General features: G+C 37.7%; 1 protein-coding gene across 14 annotated transcripts in view; it reads left to right on the forward strand.

The window, feature by feature from the left end:
• Positions 1 to 14,304, forward strand: part of LOC135215250 (uncharacterized) — a 654,605-nt gene that overhangs the window by 532,162 nt on the left and 108,139 nt on the right. The gene's annotated exons all lie outside the window — the stretch shown is intronic.

Consider the following 14,304-nt stretch of genomic DNA (forward strand, 5'->3'; position numbering starts at 1 on the left):
AAGTTGGGAAATAGGTTTTATGACGTTGTTTTCAAAGGGTCTTTTGCATGATGCATTAGATGCTATTCAGCCAATATGTATTTCTCTTCATCATTATAGTTTTTCTTTTTCATATTTTCATGAAACTCGGTGTAATTATAGGTGGTCAAGGGTACTGTCGAATTGTAGCAGAATTTTCGGTTATATAATGTGACCGTAATGAAGCATATCCCACATTGTAAAGAATTGCAGAAAGCCAAAGTTAAAACCATGATGTTCAAATATTCAAATATCAAGAAATCCTCCAGTATATTCAATATTGGACCTTGCAGCCAAGCACTCATCCTCCTATTAGTTTAAAGAGGAGATTTTCAGCGTTCTGACAAATTCCGAAACTTATCTTCTTTCTATTTATATGATAATAAAATCGATGACCTACTATAGTTCAAAACTCAGAATTGAGGAGAATCTCTCCCTGAAGGACTGCGGTGCGATTGGAATGTAAAGTCAAGTTTCGTCTGTAAATAAGAAATGCTGTGAGCGAGGATACTGATATATGTCCCACTGAGTGATGGAAAATGCGAAAGTTAACAAAGATCTGCAGGAAAACGCTTGTGTAAGGTGTGGGCGGCCAAAATGGTGGACGGGGATGCGGGTTGCAGAGCTCACTTCACGTTTGCTGGGCTGTGGACCTCCTCTTGCCTGTTGTTTATCAGCCCAATCAGCTGCAAATAAATGGATATCAGTATTTGCTAGCCATGTTAAAACCTCCTGAGACATCGGCGGGTGTACCGCTTCCGGGTCACGGTCTTTGAAAGGACACGCACGCACACACACACACACCTTTTATGGTCACTGTCTGATGTCGATTTGAGCAATCCATGGTATTCAAAGCATTTATGCATAGATGCAGAAACCAAGAGGAAGGGAACCATTCACAAAAAAATTCTGAATTAAAGGTTTTGGGTGAATATTCCAGAATAAGTTATCAGTAAACGGCGGTGAAATGTTCACGTAAAAAAATTCCTCTTCACAGAATGTTTCCAGTTGTAAATGGATAGGTTTATTCAATGGCGATTAGGAGAGTTTTATGTATAGTTTATGAGAAGAAATTAATTTGTACACTATACATGATTATTCTTTTTTCGTTTTTTTGACTTGAGTGATCGTAACATATCCATTGAACTTTAGGTATTATAACCTAAATATAAAAAAAGAAGCATGAATATTAAATAAAAATGGCATGACTTATCTTACTCTTGACATATAACGAGTTATACAATATTACTATAACCACTGTCTCATGAAATCAACATGTAATAAACACGTTATAATGACCCATCCATTTTTCATTTGGAATTAACCTTTTGGGGTAATAAAAAGTTCTGTAATGAATTTATAACAACCACTCGTTTTTTCACAGTAGTTCGACACTGGCGAGCCAGTTCAGTAATATGCTGCAAGCCGATTAAATGGATTTACAGAGTGTCTGTTACTGACGGGGGAGATTTGCATACGATTTTAGGTAGCGATGGTAATAGATGCTCAAGGGGATTATTTTGCACGTCGGATGATTTCCCACGCATCGCTGGAACGCGCTCAGAATTACAACTGCCTCTTAATTGTAATGAATTCAAGTTGCTCTCGATAAAACCAGCCTGATTTCCTAGGAGTCTTATCAGCACGGGAATGGATGATATTCATAGCGATATCTAGAATAAAGTTTACAGAACTGTCTTTGTAATGCTTTCTATTTAACCCTTTTTACTATGGGACGAGTACATATAGGAGCATGTTGAGGTAGTGAGAAGGCATTTCATGAAAGCTTTTTCACTAATTTCACTAATTTGCCCGTGATTTATTTATTCTGGCAAATAAGAAAAGTACCTTTGAAATCGAATTCACCATACCTTGGAACTAACTTACACTACAACGAAAATATACAGTTCATCTGGCCTGGCCAGGAGTCGAACCTATGCCTTTGGGAGTAACACAGGGGTGACATTGGTTGAATGAATAAGTCACTATCATTCTTGTATCAGACACAAAAAGCCTAAGTTCAAATCTCATCCACGGCAGATACACGTATCATAAAATTCCCTTTGCGTAAAGGTATTTGCAAAGTGGGAATGTTCTCAGTATATATTATCTCATGCTTGAGAATGAAAATATATATATATATATATATATATATATATTTATATATTATATATATTATATATATAATATATATTTATATTTATTTTATACATAAATTTTATTTGTGTAATTGCTTTCTTTGTTGCACTGCAATCAAATGCAGCAGCAAGAGAGAGCGAACTATGAAATGTCACTGAACCCTACCTGTGGTACATCATACCTTAAAGGTTTTAGTCTCACTGAAAACACCATCAACAACAACAGCTCTCTGCAACAGTTTACTTCGAAATCTGTTGTAGGGTGAAATGGAAAAGGGTCGGCAGAGAGATGTGACCGATTTTTGTTTGTGCTTTTACATATGCGTACAAAACGTTATTTTTATTTACGAGAAGTGGCGGACCTTTCTCTCTCTCTCTCTCTCTCTCTCTCTCTCTCTCTCTCTCTCTCTCTCTCTCTCTCTTTCCTTGCTCTTCTTCCGCCAGTCATCCTCATCCATCTCTCTCTCTCTCTCTCTCTCTCTCTCTCTCTCTTTCTTGTCTCTCTCTCTCTCTCTCTCTCTTTTTTTTTTTACTGGTTCTGCTAATGACGGGAAGAGCTTCTGCAACGCCATAAAATTAAGTGAGGCTTAATGTCATTCCACGCCGTCTTCTAATAGAATCTTCTTTTGCCTTTTTAATACATATTCATTTATGGCGCTTTCCTAGTACTCTTGTACATTAAGTTTCATAGTAGCCGACGTTGCTCTGCTGATGATGATAATGTTTCCAAGTCCCTTTACAGCCATCTTGTTTCTGGTCTTTCGTTTGTCGCCATCATCGCTGCACTCGTACCCAAACAGGTTCAATTGCGATACCTTACGATTGGTAATAAATGAAGTATCCTGTGAGTAGAAGTTAAGGATCTCCTAAGTCGTTATCGTGACGATGTGAAAGTGGGTCAGCTACAAATATATTGTTAGTTCTCATTACTTCTTAGAAATAAATGCAACGGTTATAATCAAATTACCTGAGGACATTTTAGAATTACTGTAGCATTTCTCTTAACGTTCCACTTTTGTTCTCATGCAAGGAGGCGCTGCGCTGAAAGAGTAACTCGCAAGAAGATAAATTTCTATTTCGTGGTCTTATTTTGTTGCAAAAATTAAATTACTGGCTTCGGAACTAACGAAGGGACGCTATTTTAAGAAGGGTTTGTAACTGAGCTCTTTTAATTTTTCCTGGATAAGGCTTTTTCGGCAAAGTCGATAGGATTTATTTTATTTAAACGTTTACCAACCTAAAGTAGTATAGGTCATATGCTGGGAGTATGAGTCTCCAGTGAAAGTTATTGCTGTCTAGTTTTACCTTTGTTTCTTCTGCTCTGTTCTTTTTATTTTTTTATTTGCTTTTTTTTAGGGCAGTTTTTTTTAAGGGCAGTGTGTAATTTCCTAGGTGATACGACTTTTAAATTAAAATCAATCTAGTTTAATCATACAGACCACCCTGAGTTGTTTAATTGAAATTAAACAGCAGCACAATGTATTAAATCATTTAGACCTAAGGACTTAGAACTCCATATATGTATTTGATGTGTTAGTAGAGTTTAATGAGCAAAGGTATGTTCTCCGGAATTTTTCAGCGTTATAGCTATTTTTACCTCTAATTTACTCAGTTTAACTCATTATTGGATGAACTGGAGAACACAGTAATTGTATGTTGTCTTAAGATTTACTTGTATTTACATACATACGGTCCAATCTTACTTTTTTATTTTTTTTGCTCATTTCGTAGAAAATCTACAGTTAATTGTGTGGGGTACAAGTACCATTGATCTGAATGTATTGGCAATTTCGTTGCTCATTCTTGGAAAATGTTAGTTATGCTGAATCAAAACTATGAGACGAAAACCAAAACACTCATGTTCGATAATGATATAATTGCTCAATAATAATAATAATAATAATCTAAAAATTACAATGCGCAACTGGAATACAATACTTGCAAGCTCTGGGATAAGACTAGCGGAAGTAGACATCGGTAGAAGGATTTTTCAAAGCGACTCACTGTCCCCACTACTATTATTAGTAGCCATGATTCCATGGGGCAAAAAAAAAAAAAAGCGCAGAAGATGGATGCTGGGTACCAACTGAAGAAAGGAGACAACAGAAATAACCATTTGATGTTCATGGACGACATCAAGCTGTATGGTAAGAGCATCAAGGAAATAGATACCCTAATCCAGACTGTAAGGATTGTATCCGGGGACATCAGGATGGAGTTTGGTATAGAAAAAAAGTGCCTTGGTCAACATACAAAAAGGCTGAGTGAACAAGTACTGCAGAGATAAAGCTACCACCTGAGAATAGCATCAAACACATAGGTGATACAGGATACAAATACCTGGGAATAAAAGGAGAGGATATAAAACACCAAGAGATGAAGGACATGATGAGGAAAGAATATATGCAGAGTCTTAAGGCGATACTGAAGTCAAAACTCACCGCCGAAAATATGATGATTGGCATGGGCAGTACCAGTAATCAGATACAGCCCAGGAGTAGTAGACTGGACGAAGGCTGAACTCTGAAGTATAGACCAGGGAACTAGGAAACGGCTGACAATACACAAAGCACTACACTCAAGAGCAAATACAGAGACAATACATAACACGAAAGGAGGGAGGGAGAGGACTACGTCAACACCGAGAGCAGAGCACTGGGGCAATATCTGAAAACCAGTAAAGACGAGGGGCTAAGGAGTGTTAGGGAAGAGGGACTGATACAAGTAGATGAAGACCCAGAAATATACAGAGAAAGGAGAATAACAAACAGAACTGAAAGATGCCACAGCAAACTAAAGCACCGACAATGCATGCGACAGACTAAGAACTGGTCAGCAATGAAACATGGCAATGGCTATAGATATGTTGAAGGAACGATGGATGGAAGTAACATCTCCCCATATGATGGAAGTGCAATATGATAAACGAGACCATAAACCACAAAGCAAGCGAATGTCAGACACTTGCACAGAACCAGTACAATAAGAGAAATGATTCAGTAGCAAAAGCCCTCCACTGGAGCCCGTGCAAGACACACTAGTTATCTTGCGGAGTTGCGGTAAGTGCTACGAACACCAACATGAGGGAGTGATAGAAAACGATCAGGCCAAAACGATCATTCTGACTATTGAGATTATGCAGATAGTTGATCGTGCCAATAGACCAGACGTGACGTTGATTGACAAAATCAAGAAGAAAGTAGCACTCATTGATATAACAGTACCATGCGACACCAGAGTAGATGAGAAAGAAAGAGAAAAAATTGATGAGCATCAAGACCTGAAAACAGAAATGAGAAGGATATGGTACGTGCCAGTGGAAATTGTACTCATAATCACAGGAACACTATGCACGATCCCAAGATCCCTTAAAAGAAACCTGGAAAACATAGATGCTGAAGTACGTAATTCCAGGCCTTGTGCAGAAGAGTGTGTGCTACTAGAAACAGCACGCATAGCAAGACAAGTCGAATAGGATGACTTTAATAGAACCCCCAAATAATAATAATAATAATAATAATAATAATAATAATAATAGCTCTTTAATGATGCCACTGCAATTATTACCGCGTCGTTGTGGTGTTAGTATGAATATTAAAGGAAAAGCGAAGGACTTCCAGGGAATTCATTACGTCATCACTGGGATTAAAAGGTTACAGAGTTGTTTATATCTCTGACCTTTCCATCGAAAACAGGCGATATCTACCTTAGTCTCTGTAAGATAGATGGATAGACAGAGAGGCAGAGAGGTACAGAAAGAGTTTGCTGTTATATCAGAATAAATTAAGAGGCTGAGAGATTGTAAAAAATGAAAATAAAAATAATAAAGATTACTGCTCTCTCTCTCTCTCTCTCTCTCTCTCTCTCTCTCTCTCTCTCTCTCTCTCTCTCTCTCTCTCTCCCCCGAAATTCTCATTAAAGACGCGTATATCTTCGAAGTGCAGAGTTCTTCGCCTTTTTCAACCCTGACAATATTGGCTCTGATCTTCGTTTCAGAATTTTTTAAATTTATCCTGGCGTCTTTTGTCTCTCCTCATAAAGTTAGACATAACGCCTCGAATGAACTAATAAGAGCCACGGAGTTTCAAAGCGGCTTTGTAAAGCAGATCTTAATTTCGTGACGACGCGGAATGCCGGTGTTTTAGGAGAGAGGAAGAGGGAACCTTATTTTGTCTTGAAGCGGGTAGATTTAAGTTACTATACATTAAACAGTTTTTTTATACTTAGTAGGTTGTTTCATAATTTTGTGAAAAGAAAGTGTAGAATTGTAGAGCAGTATCCTATCACTTTTATATGTTTGGTTAATTCAGAAGTAAGTTCTCCTCCATTTAGGGGAAGGTGGTTAAGAATTCACCGCTAGAGTCATCTTCTATGAGATGTATACCTTCTTGTAAATGTATCACGACACCTTTATCAACATCCATAAAATGAACGTCAGCTTCACATCATATCTCTTGTATATGCCATTTTATTTTATCAAGCTCATTACTGCACACTTGTGCTTATGTTCAGACGCTTCTTAGATTTTATCGACCAGTCCTATCTCGGTCCCCCTAAAGGAAAGCCCCCCTAATTTAACTCAACAACCACTTTTTTTTTTTTGTTAAATCAGTACAATGGAAGTAACATCAGCGCCCATTTATGTAATGCATCCGGGCAAGAATGTCAAGTAGAGGGACCACAGAAAATTTCTCAAAAAAGCCGAGGAGACATGGAGACAGATGCTACTGAAACATGGGACTTCATGAGAAGATCCCGGATTGGCTGGACTGGAAGATGCCAGTAAAACTATACTCATGTAGGGGACCTTTGGCAACTTTTCGTTTCATACTTATTTCTGTGGACATCACATACGTAATTGTCACTAGCATCTCTGATGCTCTGCAACGCAAAGTCCCAGTTTGAAATTTACCGCTCTTGAATTTACAACTCTTGCAATATCTGTGCCTTCACTTTCTCTCGCCTCCAGCCTTCCAATTCATCTGGTGCTCACAGAAGCCCAGCGGGCACATATCTCGTACCATTTGTACCACTGGGATGGTGTGAAGGACATTGTCCATCCCACTAACTGCTTCCATTCTTCCTCTGTCCAAATTCATAGCTTAATCTTGCTGGTTCTCACATCTCTTCGAAATGATAATCATGCTAGCTCTTACTCTCAATTATTTTCCCTTGCAAGTTCTTTTAGCATTTTCTGTAATTTCCACTCACTGCCTCTTAATCATCGCAAACATCAACCTTCCACCCCATTCACAACTCATTTTCTTATTCCGTAATGTGCACTTTACTCTTTTTTCTTATATCTATCATCCTTCTATCCGTAGAGGTATTGAACGTCTCCGTAATATGCACTTTACTCTTTTTTTCATATATCTATCATCACTCATCAGTAAAGATTTTGAACGTCAACGAAGAGCAACCCGGTTACTCTGTTCTTGTGGCTCTCAGCAACGTATCGGTAAAACCATGTGTTCCCAAAACTATCCAGTTATCTTTTTTACCGATTCTCTCATAAGTATTTTCCTTGTGCAAGTAGTCCTCACACATGGTTGGTGCATTTGTATGCATTCTTCTCTAGTACACCTTTTCCATTGAGTGAAGTTGCTTCATGAGGTGTTTGATCAAGCAGAGGAAAAGGTTTCCAACTCCTTACAATAACCGTCGGCAAATGGTTTCTTCTGCATGATATATTGCCGTCATAGAGGCGTTGCTGTTTACTATCAGTTTACTCTCAGTTGCAGATTCTGAGAGTTGCATATGGTTTTGCTCAAGGCTAATTTAATATCGTGACTTGCCCTTATTGTTATTTGTAGTCCGTTGTTTACTTATCTTCGGTTTTAACATAGCTGTTGCTTTTATCCTCACAAGAGAATTTTGTCGATCTTTCCTTTAAAATTCAAAACTTTTTCCCTTTAAAAATAATTAGGTGTTTTCAGCTTTAGAGATCTTTTAAGTAACATGCATGGAGACTTGCCGGATCATAATCACAAGGAAGCAAACTTTGTCAGCAACATTACACTTTTCCATTCTGCCACGTAATCGTCTTGAAACCATTTGTTTTTGCTCATATCTTCCACTTCTCAAACTAACTTGAGTAATGCCCGTAATATAGAAGGTAGAACTTGAAACTGGCAACAATATAAGGCAATAGGGAGTGAAAAACGTCATAGAGATAAAATTTGATATCGCAAAAATACTAATAAACGGCTACATCAGCAGCAAAATCTCGAAATTTGACAACTGGAAATTGTGTTGATTGGTTTCAAATAGTATTTTTAGTATTTTCATAAAATTCCACCCATTGGCAGAAAAGGCATTTAACTTGAAGCCATTCTCAATTTATACAAAACATTTTGAGTTTAGGTACGTGGTAAACAAAAAATAGCCAATATATTTACTATAACTCCTGCCTTCTCTACTATGAAACTGTATCCGTTGCAGGTCCCTGAACATAACCCCAACAGAGTCTTAGCCTACGAGCCATCATTTTTTTCCTTTGTAGGTGCCATGAAGTGAATTTTACTCGCCAAGATATTCTAATCTCAACATGCCAAAGAGTTCTGCACAAGCAAAGCATGCAAGAGAAGGAAGGGGGAAATGGAACAAGGAGAATATGTGATGTGGATTTAAAGGAGATAGAAGTGAAGGTAATGATGCTGAAGAAAGAGAGAGAGAGAGAGAGAGAGAGAGAGAGAGAGAGAGAGAGAGAGAGAGACGGCAACAAGCAGTCTTATAACTGGTGACATCGCTGAGCAATTGCACAGACATTTTGATGTGTGTACTAGTCTTTCGTTTAACAACGATTTTCAAGGTTTTGAAATTTCCATCTCGCATTTAAATACATTCACACACAACAAATACATGCATGCATACAAACACATACAAATATGTATATATACTAAATATAAATATATATAATATATATATAATATTATTATATATATGTATATATATAATATTATACACACACACACACATATATATATATATATATATACACGTGTGCATGTTCCTCTCTTTAGAATTCCTTTCAAACATTTGTAAAAGTATTTTGTAATCCATATTTTAAATTGCAAGAGGATAACGCTTATAGAGATTTGGAAATATATATGATTATGTAACACGTAAATTTATATTTTTGTTAAGTATAGGTTACATAATTGCTACCAATATTATTTAGTATATTTTTGTCTTTTCTTTCGTACTTGACAATATTTATACTATGAGCAGAACATTAAATTTAAAGACAGCCTTGTGACGCTTGGTTACATAAAAAAAATCTGATTCTTCTACGAAACATACACTGTGTTTACTTTGGTGCTCAGTAGCCTGCTCTCTCATTCCTTTCAGGACTGCACAGTCTCTCTCTCTCTCTCTCTCTCTCTCTCTCTCTCTCTCCTCTCTCTCTCTCTCTCTCTCCTTCAAATCCACCCGGAACCGAGAGAGCTGGATGTGAAAGCCATTACAGGACGCCCTTCGATCCCCTAACCTTAGTATGACATCTGAGCTGAGATATTAAAGAGCATGAAATATTCAACCGCTACCACTCTTTAACCCGGTCTCTTCCTCGTCCCTCCCTCCCTCCCTCCCTCCCCTGGCGCCTCCCTCCCTCTTCTCTCGCCCTCCAAGCGCAGGAATCAACAGTGTTCTGTTTGGCTCAGCGTCCATGAGCTCAAAGAACTGGGGCGGGATCCCCCTGTCTATGACCAGAGATCGCGTAATCACGGCATTTGATCTATTATTAGCAGCTAAGATGATGTCTGTTAAAACCAACTTCCCCCTCGTCCTCACCAACGGCAATTGAAACACTCGTTGCAGTTAGCCATATTCAAGATCGATACGCGGGTGCTCTTAAGGTTTAGGGGGTTAGATGGAAGGACCTGTTACCTTCTTGAATGACATTTATTGCAACAGATCACGAGCGGTCGCCCTTGTTATTAGCTTAAGTGGGACATAGGGTCTTCATATATCATTACGTTGCTTACTACAATGAAGAGGAAGGTTTCATTATTCTTTTGATTAATTAATCGCTTTAGCAATTGGACTAAGACCTCTCAATCGTGACCTACCAGGGTGCTCTCATGGCTGGAAGAGGAGTCTCTCACAATCCATTCAGCAACAATAAAAATGCATTGTCCTTACAGCAAGAATTAATAGCCATTTATCCAGTTTTTAAAGAGAACTAAGCAGTTACTCGGTGGTCATTGGTGTTTTATGAACATCGAAATACGGCTGTAAAAAGTAACGGAAAGATTATCTACCTATATTATGTACTCTAACTATACCAAGTATAAAGAACTAATGAGCCACCATTGGCAACAAGAAAATGAGTTTGCTTTTCCGGTTTTCATGGCTTAAAGAACTTTCGAGATACCTGTGCAAACCTCCTCCCCAATACTTGATGGTTTTATAAAGAGGAAATGAGAGCAGTAATTAGGGAAAATTAGATAAGACGTAGTCAATAAACCTTTATTTTGAGATGTGAAGACAGTACACTTATAGTTAAGTGGTCAAGATACTACGACTATTGTTGAGATGTGACGACAGTATGCATATAGTTAAGATGTAAAGACAGTATGCCTATAGTTAAGATGTGAAGACAGCATGCTTACAGTTAAGATGTGAAGATAGTATGCCTATAGTTAAGATGTGAAGACAGTATGCCCACAGTCAAGATGTGAAGACAGTACCTATGTCACTAGTTAAGGTCTGACGACAATATGCGCACCGTCAAGATTGAAGACAGTATGCCTATAGTTAAGATGTGAAGACAGTATGCCTATAATCAAGATGTGAAGATAGTATGCCTACAGTTCAGTAGTGAATACAGTATGCCTATAGTTTAAATGTGAAGACAGTATGCGTATAATTAAGACGTGAAAATCGCACGCTACAGCTATCCACAGACGAAGAAAATAATGCCTTCCAGAACGAGTATTGAAAGTATGATTTTAGGGGAGATCTGACGATCGAAGTATTAAACGGAGACTTTTCCTTCAGCTTCAAGCTTTATGAAAAGGCCTCGTAATTTACTTAGTCGCTATTCTTACTCGACAAAGGCCGACCCTCCGTTATATGTTAGTAGGTCGAGGGAAAGAAGTCGCAAGACATCAAAGGCAGGAAATGACGTCAACTTTATTGGTTCAAACTCCATTGGATTTATTGGATTTGCCTCGATGGAATTAGGTTGCTAAGATTTTTCATATCCGTGGTTTTTTTTCCCCCTTTGCTTTTTACTAAGCGAAAACGTTATATTGCATGCGCTCGCTTGCCTTTATTTTTTTATCTTTTGGCAAATGCACCGCTATATTCTATACTGTGTTCTGTGGTGTAAAGTACGTGTTGCGGAAGAAAGTCTCGTAAATTTGCGATATCCATGATATTGGTTAATGTCGAAAGTATCCTCTGCTGGGATGCAGTGTTAGATTTAAAGGTTATTTACTTTGATGTTTTTGAGAGAGAGAGAGAGAGAGAGAGAGAGAGAGAGAGAGAGAGAGAGAGAGAGAGAGAGAGAGAGAGAGAGAGAGAGAGAGATGATAACCATGCTAGGTATATTAATATAAATATAGGGCAAGGATGAACAATGCCCTTTACAGACACGCGCACGCAAACATACACACCCGTGCACGACCGTTTACAGACACGCACACGCAAACATATATACTTGTGCATGCCCCTTTACAGACATGCACACGCAAACATACACACCCGTGTATGCCCCTTTACAGACACGCACACGTGAACATACTCACCTGTGCACGCCCCTTTACAGACACGCACACGCAAACATACACACCCGTGCATGCCCCTTTACAGACACGCACACGCAAACATACACACCTGTGCACGCCCCCTCAGTTCAGTTCCAGAAGCTCGTTACTTTACGGCAACATATTAATTTTGTTTCTTTTTGTGTGTTCGAAAATATACGAAAATAAGCAGTGGTGAAATGATTGAAAGCATGACTTTCAGATTTGAGTTGAACTTTATTATTTAAAAAATATTTGCTCGCCATTCTCACACCAAGATCTTGATCAATATGCACTCAAAGGGCAACACAGCATTTGTAAGGAAACTATGGCGCGTAGGTTTATTGAAATGCCTTACTTTGAAAACAGCTAATTAATACTGGTATTTTTTTTTATCGAGTCATATTAATTCCACAAACCTGAAGGTTTATTGGAGCATGTATTGGGGTTCACTGGATGTGACTCCGTCCCTATTTTTGTTAGGGCGTAAATGAACTATTTATTTCGATTTCAAATGTCGATTTATTTAGTGTGGCAGTCTTATTTAAAGGAGTTATAGGTTAATTTGCTTGGCTTAACCAATGATATAAGTTTTGGTGTTACATAAATTATCTTGTTTACAAGAGCAAAGTGATTTACACAGTTATCACCCCACAGTAACATATGACAAAACTATAACATGCATCCGTACCTAAATACATAGGGACACAGATACATACGTGCGCACCCACACAAACACACACACACACACACACACACACACACACACACACACATATATATATATATATATATATATATATATATATATATATATATATATATATATATATATTATATATATATATATATCAACAGCGGTGTCACATTAATGTGTCGGGTCAGCGTTTTATCGACCAGTGACCACAATTTCACAGCTAGAAAGGAAAATAAATTACGAGGAGATTGGATATTTTTTTCCCCCAACATCTAACTTCTCATAACAGGAGAAGCTAACATGTCATAAATATTTTTTAGAGAACTTTAACGTATCCTTAAAGCGCTGTTTTTTTCACTTTGATACGTTTTACTTTTTATATGTTATATATTTGCTTAAATTTTATACTTTCCTCCAAATTTTATCTTTGGTGTCGTTCTTGCTTCTTTTAATTTCGTTCAGATATGAACTATTTTATCGAAGCAAATATACCATTGATTTCATTTATTTTAACCTTTGGTACATGGATATGGTCTAATAATAATAATGATAACGATTATAATAATGTCCGGCGATTGCACAGAACCAATAAAATACAAAATGAGGCATGATTCTGTAGCAATAGCCATCCACTGGAGCCTGTGCAAGACACACCAGTTACCTTGCAGTAATAAGTGGTACGAGCACCAACCCGAGGGAGTGATAGAAAACGATCAGGCAAAGATCCCCTGAGGTTATGGTATCAGGACAGACACGATGATACTTGCCAGTAGACCAGACCTGACCCTGTTTGACAAAATCAAGAAGAAAGTATCACTCATTGATGTTGCAGTACCATAGGACACCAGAGTATATGAGAAAAAAAAAATGATAAGTATCAAGGTCTGAAAACAGTAATAAGAAGGATATAGGATGTGCCAGTGGAAATTGTACCCATAATCATAGGAACACAAGGCACGATCCAAAGATCCCTGAAAAGGAACCTGGAAAAATTAGATGCCGAAGTAGCTCCAGGACTCATGCAGAAGAGCGCGCTATTAGAACAAGCGCACACAGTGAGAAAAGTGATGGACTCCTAAGGAGGCAGGATGCAACTCGGAACCCCACACTATAAATACCACCCAAGCGAACAGGATGACTGAGATAAAAAAAAAATAATAATAATAACAATAATGATAATAAAATTGATGGTCCATCCGGTATGTCTTTATGACCTTGGTTTATTTAGGCCACCTGGACTTTACTGGCGCATACCGTGAGGTTTATTATACATAAAGCGAAAGGCATAAAAGTTCTTGAGGTTAAATGGCGATGACCTATCTCCGGTACGGTACAAAGTTCTTTGATAACATTTATTGTTCTTATTTTTTGTTTTTTCGTTGTACTAAAGTTCCATGTCCGGGTTTTCAGCACTTTTTAGCATAACTTGTAGTTTTTAAATTTTCTATATGGATATTTAGTGTACATATATATATTGATAAAAACTAAGTAATTTTTAAATTTATTATACCTTTTCACAAAATATATCTTCAGTATTTTGATAATAAACGGTTATTAGGATCAACTATGAGGTTTTGAAAAGTATTTTATCCATGGTACTCATCCTTAGTTCAGCTGATAAAGATGGAGTACATGCAATATTTGTTAGTGCTATTTTGCTTTCAAGCCCCAGTGTGAATACTCTTCTATTCCATTTCTAAAT

This window comes from Macrobrachium nipponense, chromosome 5 (genome assembly GCF_015104395.2).
Source record: "Macrobrachium nipponense isolate FS-2020 chromosome 5, ASM1510439v2, whole genome shotgun sequence".
In the NCBI taxonomy this organism is placed as follows: Eukaryota; Metazoa; Arthropoda; class Malacostraca; order Decapoda; family Palaemonidae; genus Macrobrachium; species Macrobrachium nipponense.